Below are 12,023 nucleotides of genomic sequence, written 5' to 3'. Positions count from 1 at the left end.
CGGGGACTCTAGCTGATTGCTAGAGATTCCTACTGTGAGGCAGCACAATACCCAAAAGTGTGACTACACAGAGCCATCTCAAAGGACTCTGGGTACAAGTACCCTTCATTTGTCCTTTTCTATACTGCCCTAGCCAGCCACATTAGAATGTGGGTGCTGGGTTGCCTTGACATTTGCATTAGAGCCGAGATTAATTATACTATATTTTAATGACCTAGAGGCATAAAAATTGGTTACTTCAGGGTTTGGCTACACTTGCAGGTGTGCAGCGCTGGGAGTTAAAGCTGTCTTTGTACAGCTGTGTAGGGAAAGCGCCAGAGTGTGGCCACACTGACAGCTACCAGCGCTGCAGTGTGGCCACATTTGCAGCATTTGCAGCGGTGTTGGGAGTGGTCCATTATGGGTAGCTATCCCACAGAGCACCTCATCCCATTTTGGTGCCATTTTGGCGCCGTGGGTTGTGGGAAGGGGGCGGAGGGGGTGGGTCATTCTGCTTCCTGTCCTAACACCCAGTGATGCATCACTTCACATCCCAGCAATCCCTATTTTTCTGCCTACGTTTGGCGCCATCTTGACTCTCTGTGGTTTCTGTGCAGCGCGATTTCTATGGGAAATGGAGCCCAAACTGCTGAGGAGTATGCTGACGAGTCTCACCAGCACATCACGTTTGGCAGTTGAGCTATTCCTTCAGCTCCAAAGTGATGAGGAGTCTGACGATGATAGCGAGTCGCCTGATCCGTACGACACGACATTGCTTGTGGCATTCACGGAAATGCTCAGCACCGTGGAACGCCACTTTGGGGCTCGGGAAACAAGCACTGAGTGGTGGGATCACATCGTCCTGCAAGTCTGGAATGACGAGCAGTGGATGCAGAACTTTCGGATGAGAAAAGCCACTTTCATAGGACTGTGTGAGGAGCTCACCCCCACCCTGCAGTGCAAGGACACGAGATTGAGAGCTGCCCTGACGGTGGAGAAGCGAGTGGCTATTGCAATCTGGAAGCTGCTGGCAACTCCAGACAGCTACCGATCGGTCGCGAACCAGTTTGGAGTGGGAAAGTCGACCGTTGGAATTGTGTTGATGCAAGTTTGCAGGGCCATTAATCGCATCCTGCTAAGAAGAACACTCTGGGAACGTGCAGGACATTGTGGATGGCTTTGCACAAATGGGTTTCCCTAACTGTGGAGGGCGATAGATGGGACGCATATTCCTATTCTGGCACCACCCCACCTAGCATCCGAGTACGTTAATCGGAAGGGGTATTTCTCTATGGTTCTCCAGGTGCTTGTGGATCACCGTGGGCGTTTCATTGACATTAACACAGGCTGGCCTGGAAAGGTGCATGATGCACGCATCTTTCGGAACACTGGCCTGTTCAGGAACTGCAGGCAGGGACTTTTTTCCCAGACCGGAAGATCACAGTAGGGGACGTTGAAATGCCCATTGTGATCCTTGGAGACCCCGCTTACCCGTTAATGCCTTGGCTCATGAAACGTATACAGGGAAGCTTGACAGGAGCAAGGACCGGTTCAACTACAGGCTGAGCCGGTGCCGAATGACTGTGGAGTGTGCTTTTGGCCATTTAAAGGGCGCTGGTGATCTCTGTATGGGAAGCTAGACTTGGGGGAAAGCAGCATCCCTGCGGTTATCCGCGTGCTGTACCCTCCATAATATTTGTGAAGGGAAGGGTGAAACATTCAGTCAGGCATGGACCTCCGAGGTTCAACGCCTGGAGGCTGAATTTGCACAGCCAGAGAGCAGGGCTACTAGAGAGGCCCAGCACAGGGCTTCAAGGATTAGGGATGCCTTGAGGGAGGAATTTGAGGGAAAACCAACAGTAATGTTTGGTGCCTTGCACGGAGTGAAGTGCAGTGGTTACAATGTTAGTAGGAATCTGTTTTTTCCTAAGCTGATTTGCAGTGCCTGTTTCTTTCCTGGGCTAAGGTATCTTTGACTTTCTGCAATAATAAAGACTGTTTTCAAAGCCAAGAATTCATTTATTGAAAAGAAAATAACTTTATTGACAGACACACAACATTTTGGGAACCTAAAAGGGCAGGGGGGTGGGTGGGGAACTGTACAGTCACAGGTTTGAATATGTCCTGTCTGGAGTGCTGTGCAATGACTGCTGCACTTCAGGATGCCTATACTGCATGGTGATGGGGGTTGAGTGCAGAGGGTAAGGGTCGTAGTTCTCAGGGCTGGTTGGTGAACGTACAGGTGTTGGAGGCAGCTGGTGGGTGGTAAGAACCTGGATGCTGGGAAGGGGGTTTGGAGCTGACATTGGGGCACAAGGGAAAGAGCTTTGGGACGAGGGGGGGGCCGGCGCGGTGTGCTCTGCCTGCATGGCTACGAGCGCCTGGATAGAGTCCGCTTGGCGCCAGGATGCTTATCAGCTGCTTTGTGCTTTTCTTCCTGGCCGCTGCGTTTCTCTGGCGGATCCTGCTTTCCCTTTCCCTTCAGTCCTGCACTTTTGATTCTCTCTGGCAGAGTGATCCATAACTGCTTGCAGCAGGTCGTCTTTGCTTTTTCGCGCTTCTTCTGGAGGTTTTGGAGTCTCTTTGAGCTGTTGATAACATGGGCAGCCGAGAACTCAAGGTTGCTTGTGGAAAGGCAAAAAAGGCAACACTTAACAGAGGCAGCATTGTTTATATCTCAGACAGTTATTCCCACACAGTGAAGGAGTTTACAGTCTTCACTTTAGCATAATTTTCCCATACCAAAGAGAGCGCACATAACCCACAGGAGCCCGAAATGGTGAGTAAGGGGACTGATTGCTTCTGGCTGGATTGGGGAAAGCAAACAGCTGCAGGAGCCACCTACACTGAACACTCTCCCAACATTTTCCACAGGAGTTGATCCCGGAAGATATCTTGCTGCTGCAGGTCACCTGGGAAGACCGGGAGGGTCTTCTATAGCAATGCGAATTCCACCCTGGCCCCTGTGCAGCAATGGTCCCCCCACCCCTCGCGGCACAGTGGCGTGGACGCGTTAGCCTGTCTGGGACAAGGACCACAGTGACTCTCCCTATAAACTTGCGCAAGCGCATTGCCCACACTCTGGCTGCAACTTTTGAAGAGATCACCAAGGCCGATTACCGTGACATGATAGACCACATCAATGAGCTATTTCACATCCAGGCATGCATGCAGAACCCTCCCTCCTCTCCCGAAACATTTCCATCCTGAAAATAAAACCCACTCCTCTGTTTGTCCTCCACCAAGTACCAGCTGCTGCGACTGGCTACCTTCCTCCTGGCTTGAGAAGAGCTCCTGGCTGCATGCCTCCAGGGACTGCGGGGTGTCTCCCCCCACCCCAGTCCCCTCACTTTTGGTTTCCTCCTCCTCCTCCTCCCCCCACTCTGAAGTGTCCATTGTGGTCTTCAGATTGGCAGTGGGGTCACCCCCAAGTATCGCGTCCAGCTCTTTGTAAAAACAGCAGGTCATGGGGGCAGCGCCAGAGCGGCAGTTTCCCTCGCGGGCTTTGCAATAGGCACCCTGCAGCTCCTTCACTTTAACCCTGCACTGCAGCATGTCCTGGTCATGGCCCCTTTCCAGCATGGCCTTTGATACCTGCCCAAAGGTATCGTAATTCCTACGGCTGGAGCGCAGCTGGGACTGCACAGCTTCCTCCCCCCAAACACTGATGAGGTCCAGCAACTCTCCATTGCTCCATGATGGGGCTCATTTGGTGCGTGGAGGCATGGTCACCTGGAAAGATTCACTGATTGCACTCCACACCTGGCTGAGCAAACAGGAAGGGGATTTTTAAAATTCCCGGGGCATTTACAGGGCGGGTCACCTGAGGCCAGGGCAGTAGAGTTCGAACTGATGAGCAGAGTGGCTGAACAGGCATTCTGGGATACCTCCGAATATCTCTGGAGGCCAATAACAGCACTTTTGGTGGCCACACTGGTGGAGCAGCACTGCATCACCAGCGTTGCAGTCATTATTCCCCAGGCCGAGGTGGAGTACATGCAGCGCTGTAGCCAGGGAGATACAGCACTGTATGTGCCTTGCAAGTGTGGACGCTGAGTTGCAGCGCGGTAAAGCCAGCACCAGCGCTGCAACTCTCCAGTGTAGCCAGGGCCTCAGTGTCTTTGCATGTGGCTGGTAGTTCAGGATTCCACAGGGAGAACCCAGCTGCCAGGCTGCTTCCTACTTCCCTTCCGGCCACAAATTCCAGTGGGAGTAACTCCTGCTCTGCTGCAGTGCAGCCTGTCCGAAGGGCCTGTCCCCCATCCCTTGGGCCTTGGAAATGCAGCATGGTGACATCAAGCCTGAACATGCCTCCCTGCATCTGCTCTGCCTGCCCCCCCTTGCCAACCAGCATCTCTTGGATACAAAAGTGGATGGTTAAGGCTGCAGACCAAGCAAAGGGTTAAGCTCTGTCACGGTTCATTCTTGCCACACACCTCTGTTTAAATGTGAAATCTCAACAGGGTGTTCGCTATAAAAACCCTAAGCATGATTTGTGAACTCTCGCAGCCTTGGTAATCTCATCAGAGTAATGGGATTATATTTCAAATCACCATGGCCTGTTCATTACACGTTTAAACTCCTTTGACAGAGGAAAAGTTAAATAAAATACTCTCGCCAGCTCTGGCTGACTTTCCCAGCTATCTTCTGATTACACAAACAGATGCTGAGCTCCAAAATGAAAAAATAATGTGCTCATTTATTCATTTTTCTGAAAAGTCACAATAGATTTTTAACTATAAATGAGTGACCTCCCCTAGGTGTGGAAGCGAAGGGGTTCCCGTGCGCTCAGACTGTGGCACGCTGCAGGAACGTAATGGATTCTGAAACAGGCTATTCAGAATAAAATGTCGCAAGTGGTCATTTCCCAGCCGCAAGTAGCAAAAAGGTGCTGCTGAATCCCCAGTGCCTGCTGCCTGATGAATTTCCCTGAGGAGCTGATGAACAGCACTTAAATTCCTACCCTACCTGCCATTGTCACTTTCGTGAGCAGTTACTGGCTATGCTGAAGGAGCTCAGCATGCGCCTGCCCTGGAGGCTGCCTTGCAAAGGCCCCAGAGGCGTTGGGACCCCGTTTGGCCAATGCTATGTAACAGGTGGCAGCATGGCTAGCACCATGTTTCCTCAGCTGTCTGATAGCGACTCCCACCACAGATGGGAGAGAGCAGCATCTGGGAGCCCAGGGATTTCCATGCTGCTTTGGAATGAGCAAGAAAGCGTCCTCAGAGGGGACACACGTCCGCCGGGACAGGCTGGTTTCAGTCTCACAAGATGAACTCCTTCTCCAGCACCCACTTCATCAGAACCAGCCATCTCTGCCTTGCTGGAGCACCCAGCTCCACTTGCTGCCTTGGGTTACTCTCCAGTGCCTTAAAGAATCAACTCATCAGCAATTGTCGTTGGGGGGAGCGGGGGCTGTGCACTTATGGAAGTGACACGGCTTCTCTCTCTCGAGCTGTCTGCTGGGGAGATGTCACTCCCCCTGCCCACCTGGGGCCAGTTTGCAGTGGCATGAAGCAATGATCTGAGTGGCATTGACATACTGCAGGGACGCACCAGGACAGGCAGTCAGCGTACCCTCTAGGCCACACCACTGGAAGGCTCTTTGGGCAATGGCTGGCGGAAACCTTCCCATCCCTACAACATGCAGCTGAGCATCCCCAGCCCTCGGCCAGCAATTCACAGGGGCTGCAGGCTGGAGAACAAGTCACTTCTTGCAGGGTCTCTTCCAGCGTGTGATCTCAGCCTCCACTCCGCTCCACTCCAGGAGGTGTGCACAGCGGGGCACCGAGTGCCGCTTGCAGGGAACTGCAGCCAGAGGTGCGATCCCAGAGCTCTGGGCATGGCCAGCGGCTGCTCAGGTCTCTGCAGGCTGTGTGGTGGGTTACTACCGTGCTGGACAAGCCCCTACACCACTCAGTGCAGAGCTGGCTGAACCGCAGCACCAGCGTGGCCAGTTGATGAGCTCTGTTCCTTGGCATATTGACCATCCCTTGCCAGGCTCTCCACGGGGTGGGGCAGCTCCAGGTCCCTGCCTGGGCTTGGCCCAGCTCTCAGCACCACCCACGTGCACCTGGGGCCTCATGGCTCCTCTGGTTCCCAGCAGCCTTGCTGTGCACCGGGCCACACTGCTAATTCAGAACACTGGTAATGAGAAGGCTCCGTTCACATTGTGAAAGCTCCTGCAGAGCCAGCGCTTCGGTATGAATGTTCCCTTAGCCCTGCTGCTGGCGCGCAGCCTGTGGAGAGAAGGCAGGTGGGGACAGCACACCATGACAGTTCTGTTTGCAGGCCTAATGGTCAGCTAGGGCCTAGGCTCCTAGCAACTGGGAGGGAGGTGGGGGCAGGGTCGCTGCCCAACAGTTCCTTTCCATCCCCTAGGAGCAGGGCGGGGAATGGGCACCCCCTCCCTAGTACAGCACACACCCTGCCGCGCCCGAACCCTGGGCACAACTCGCTCAGACACTGCCTGGCCTGTGCAAGCCATGGGGGCCCTGCACCAGCTTGCGGTGGAGCTGGGGATGATGGACAGCGCTGATCCCCGTGCTGGGCGCTAGCTCCCCTCTTCCCTGGGCCAGTCACCTTGCAGAGCTCACTGGGCTGCAGAGGGGCCAGGCCCTGCTCCGCTATCGCTCACCATCTGTCTGCCCTGGGGGTGCACACAGGGAGAAAGGAGGGGCTGGGGCCCAGCTAGGTGTTGCCATTCTCAGTCCTGCCCAAAGGACCCTTCCCCCCTCGGGGATCATTCCCGGGCTCTGTATTTAAAAGGGGCTTTACTGGGAAATCAGGATGGGGGTTGGGGGGGGGTGAGGACTCAGGTTCTCCGTGTGCTGTGAAGGCAGCGTGCTCGGCTCATTGCTGTCCCCTGCTTCAGAGCTCTGTGCTGAGTAGCCACAGGCTGGAGCTTCAGCTGAGCTCAGCTGAGATTCCTGAAACCCAGGGGCTCTGGGGAAGCAGAAAATTACCAACTCCTCAGTAATTAGCCAAGTTCTGAGAGAGCCACTTTCAGCCTGTGCCACCGCAGCTCTCTGGACAAGGCTCCTCGCAGCAGCTGATGAAGTCAGTGGCACTGCTGCCACTGCAAAGCTACTCCCTGTCTGTGGCACGGGGTGGGGAAGGGGGATCATCCCCCCCCAGCCATGCTCTAGCCCGTGCCCTCCTCTCCTCTGCCCCAGAGGGGCACCAGGCCCAGCTCTCCTGTGCTCAGTGCCCAGCGAAGCACCTACCCAAGAGCCACATCCCCAGTGGGGAGCAGCATTAGAAGCCCCAAGTCAACCCCCTCTCCAGCCACAATTGAGTGGCTGCAGGGCCCCTGAGGAGCCACTGGAGATGGGCTCGAGGCAGGGGAAGAGAGACGGATAGTTGGACAGAGACCTGTTCCCCCCTATGCCCCAGCTCCAAGCCTGGATTTAGCCCCCATGCCACATAAACACCCCTCACTTCAGCCCTGTGGGTTGGGGGCTGGGTCCTGGGTCCTGCCTCTCAGTGAGCCTGTGATCTGCCAAGCATCAGGCATGAGCCTGCGTGTGTTGTTCTGCTTCGTGTGTAACCAGCCCTGGCTCTTTCCCCTTGCTTCACAGCGTTTACATCTCTGCTCTATGAGAAGCCTAGCTGGGTTTTATCCCAAAGCCATCCCCGCGCTCACTACTGAATTGTGGGGCTTCAGCAAAGCGAAGCGGCTGGCAGGTGCTCTGGCTCTTTGGAGGCAACAAATATAATCAGCCCTGTGAGCGCCCAGGGACAGGGACTGGGTGCAGCAGGGGGGTCTCTCTGGGGCTGACTGGTACCTGCAAGCCAAGGGAAGCATTAGACTGGCAGAGCCTGGAGGGGTTTGCTGGCCAGCAGACAGGCTGGAGCTAGGACTTAGCAGGACTGACGCTCTTGCTTGCTGAGGCAGAGGGGTAACGGTGGCCCATAGGGTGGGTGTCCTGAACAAAGCACCACACCTCTAGCCCAAAAAGCCCCGAAATGGTCAAGCCCCAGTCAAATGGGAAAAGAGCATCTTCTCTGCTGCAGGGTGAGGGTTGGTGAAAACACAGGCTGCACCTGTCTTTGATAAAGGGATGCACGATGTGCAAACTGCAGGGGTTGCTCTGATAAATAGGATGTGCACTATTATACCGCTGGGCCATGGCTGAGCTGAGGGCTCACTGCAGCAATCACCCACACAGATATGTACTGGAAGTGGTTTCCACCATAGACAGGGTTCACAGTTTGGTTCAAAGATTCTCAGCCCCCACCCTATACAAATTGTTCCAATGTCCATCCATCCCCCAGCATGGCCTGTTGCGGAGCACGTGCCCTCCACAAAGAGAGTCTCCGCCTAGGTCTTCAGGGCTGCAAGGCCAGGGGACGTTTTTACAAGTGGCAGCAAATCAGGTTGGACCTTGTCTTTTGGGCCCTGGAGGGGCCTGTGGGCCCAGATAAGAGCTTCTGGGCTCTTGTCTGCAGAGTGACTAGCAGCTAAATGGGCCCATGCCAAACCCACTCCCATAGGTGGTGCATGACCCACCCTTTGGGAGGCTAGTCCCTGCCCCCCAGCCCTGCCCCTCCTGCTCAAGGCTCTGCCCCTACCCCACCCCTTCCATCCTCCCTCCCCCAGTCTCCAGAACCCTCCCCCCACACCATAGAGTCCTGACCAAACCCTGACCCTTTGCTAGCTTTGGGGACAAAGGGGCCTGAGCCATGACTGGGGGTAGGGGAGGTTTAGTATCCCCAGCCTATGAGCCCCACCCCCCGTGCCTGCTCTTCTGGCCCCCATGGTTCTAGCAGAGCCTCAGGGGGCTGGGGGTTGGCACAGGAAGAAGACAAGGGGCATTAGCGGCTCTAGCCCCACGGCAGGGGGCTCGTGTTTTACAAACAAGGGGGAGGAAACTGAGCATGGACTGCTGTGGCGCAGGGAGAGCTGGCAGCCGGTGGGATATGCGGCAGCTCAGTCTGTAGCAAACTTATTGGGTTTCACGTCCTCTCCTCCCCCACTCTCACACCATCACTCACCTGCCTCTGGTGCCATTGCCTGGCAATTGCTTCGTGCACAGGAGTGTGCTGCCCCCTTCCCTTGGGATACAAGCCAGCAGCCAGCAGTAAAACGCAGGCTGTGGAGCAGCAGCAAAGTGACACATTTGGGCAGCAGAGAGCCACACATGCCACACGGCTGCATGAGAGCACATGCACCACGCACGGCACAGTCACAGCTTCGTCCCCAGTGCCAGGTACTATAGGGGGCCGGGGCTCAGCTGTCCCAGGAGCTGCTGGGGTGCACTGGTCCATGCACCCCATGGCAATCTGTTTGTGCAGGAGACTGTGTCTGAACCTGGCAGCAGCGTGTGGGAGAACCAAGGCACCTGTCTAGCCCCACGACATCAGCAAGGGCAGGGGCATCCTTCCCCAACCCTACCCTGCACGGAGCTCATTCTCTGGGGGCTAGGCTATCCCCAGCCTCCAGACAGCTCCATGCACGCGGCACCAAAACCGAGCCCAGCAAACCCATTCCACAGGGGAGTCACCAGTTGGAAACAAGGCTGTGTCTCTGCAGGCCTGGCAATGGCAGTGAAAGAGTCTGGCCCTGAGTCTCGCCTGCTCTCCACTGCTTCACACCTGGTAATGCCCCTGCCAGCAGCAGGGTTAATCCTGCTTCACACCCAGAGGAGCAGGAGCAAGTCCCAACCCTCTCATTCCAGTAACAGGCACCTGAGCACCTGGTCAGGCCAGAAAGTCGCTACTTCCGCACCAGGGCCCAGAGCTGGAGCGTGCGTGCTGGGGAAAGGTGGGGCGTGCCAGAGGCTGGCCCTGCTAAGCCAGCTGCTGGTCTCATAGAGAAAAGCTGGCTGAGACCGTGCCTGTGGCGGGGGGCTATTTAATACCTGACCATGCTGGTTCTGCACAGCAAGAAGCTTTGCAGCCACGGAGCAACTCGAAGAGCAATGGGAACAGAGTGATGAGTCGGGGGACAACCTGAGCAGCTGCAGTGGGGAGTCGGGAGATGGCAGGGCCTGGCTGAGACATTCTGCAGCCTGGCACAGAGGGAGGGGGAGGCGGGGCTGGGTTTGAAGCAGGTCGGGTGAGCTCAGCAGAGCCAGACAACGCCGGCAGGGCCCAGAAACGTGAGTTTAACGATGCTTGCTGCTGTGGCACCTGTGGCGTAGATGAGACTTTAATCTCTTTGGGACTGCCCCTTCAGTGAGTGTAAGCCTCCTGCCAGGCCTAGTAATAAGCAACACCTGGATCTTAGGCACTGTAGCAAGAGGCTGGGTGCCAGGTGCTGCACACGCCTCAGATGAGGCTGCTCTTACGGAAAGCCATTCTGGGGCCATCTTAGGAAGCAGAAATGCCAGATAATTAGAAATACACGAGCAAACACCACTATTGTCAAGAAAACGCAATCGCATACAGTAATGAAGCAATTATTAATGAGCAACTGCAAGGTTGTCATTAATTTACGCTTTTAAGGACCACAGACTAAGGCAAGTGAAATGTGAACGCAGCGCTAGGCGGCAAAGATTTATAAACACGCAGAGCTAGGGGTTATTAGTTAGGTATTTAGTATTTTCTTTCCAATGCCAAGAGGGGCTTCAAGATCTCATTGCTTCTGGCTCCAAGGGAGTCAGGGAGGTTCATGCTCTCCACCTCCCCCATCTCTCCAGGTCCCTCAGGATCAGCATCACTCGGCCTGTACAAGGTGGTGTGCAGAAAAAATAGCCCCATCACTGAGCAACACACATGGCCTAAAACCTACCTTTCACAGCCTTCCATTTTACAGGATTGGAGTAGGCTGGATGCAACCAGCTCTGGGCAGGTGCGTTTGGCAAGTCCTATACATCATCACGCATGCATGCCTGACTAGGAGGCGGGGGCAGACACACGCACAAAGCTGTGCTCATTTTCCTCTTGTTTGCAAGTATCCAGCGGGCTGGAGTAGGGGTTAGGGAGACTGCAACTGAAAACGGTCCGTGTGGACTTGCAACTGGATAGCTAAGGAAGGGCCCAGGTGTGATGTGCGGGTCAGTCCTCCCTCCAGTGCCCGCCGTTGGCACTCCCAGCACTTGTCGCCACACCGAAGGGCACACAGTGTGAATGCAGCTTTCAATCCCGCTCCATTCAGCAAACAATCCCTGAGACAAAATCACCCTTCAAGACAGTGACTGCAGCTAGGAAGGGCAAGTAATGCAGCAGGGAGCCCCACCAAACATTACAGCTACCTGGCGCCTGTACTGAAGGATTACTTTAGACTCGGGGTCGCCAACCTTTCAGAAGTGCTGTGCCAAGTCTTCATTTATTCACTCTAATTTTAAATAAAGCATCTTAAACATTTTAAAAACCTTATTTACTTTACATACAACAATAGTTTAATTATATATTATAGACTCATAGAAAGAGCCCTTCTAAAAACGTTACAGTGTATGACTGGCACGCGACACCTTAAATTAAATTAAAATGCAGAGCCCCCTGGACTGGTGGCCAGGACCTGGCCAGTGTGAGTGCCACTGAAAATCAGCACGTGTGCCACCGTCAGCACCTGTGCCATAGGTTGCCTACCCCTGCTTTAGACACACCCTGCCAGAAACTGCATCAGAACAACCAGCCCTGCCACAGCTTTCCACCACCACTGCAACACACGGGCTGGGTTATTTGCTTCGCCTCTAGACAAAGTGGTGCTTCGCTTGCAGGCCAACATGCTGCCTGGAGGGGAGAGAGGTGGCCTCAAATCTTCCAGTCTCAAAGCCTCCCCCAGGCGTCCCTGATCCTCACACACAGCCCTTTCCCCATTTGTTTAGTCTAGGGCCAAACCCTGCTCCGGGCCCTGGTCGCTAGAATTAAACCAGAGCGTGAGATTTTCCATTTGCCAGACACGCTCCTTGCCCAGCTTAGGGCTACCTCATGCCCCCTGCTCTCAGCACTGTGTGGGGACTAGAGCAGTGGCCAAGGCAAGTCCCACTGAGTACCGGGTAGTCCCAGAGCATACGGGAGGGGAGGCTTTGGAAAGACACAGGATATAGGACCAGCACTAACTAATGGCTTGAGGCAAGGCTCAGCCTGTGAGCTAT

The sequence above is a fragment of the Chelonoidis abingdonii genome, chromosome 24, assembly GCF_003597395.2.
Source record: "Chelonoidis abingdonii isolate Lonesome George chromosome 24, CheloAbing_2.0, whole genome shotgun sequence".
Taxonomy (NCBI): Eukaryota; Metazoa; Chordata; order Testudines; family Testudinidae; genus Chelonoidis; species Chelonoidis abingdonii.
The sequence above is the reverse complement of the archived record's forward strand: the minus strand, read 5'-3'. Positions refer to the sequence as shown.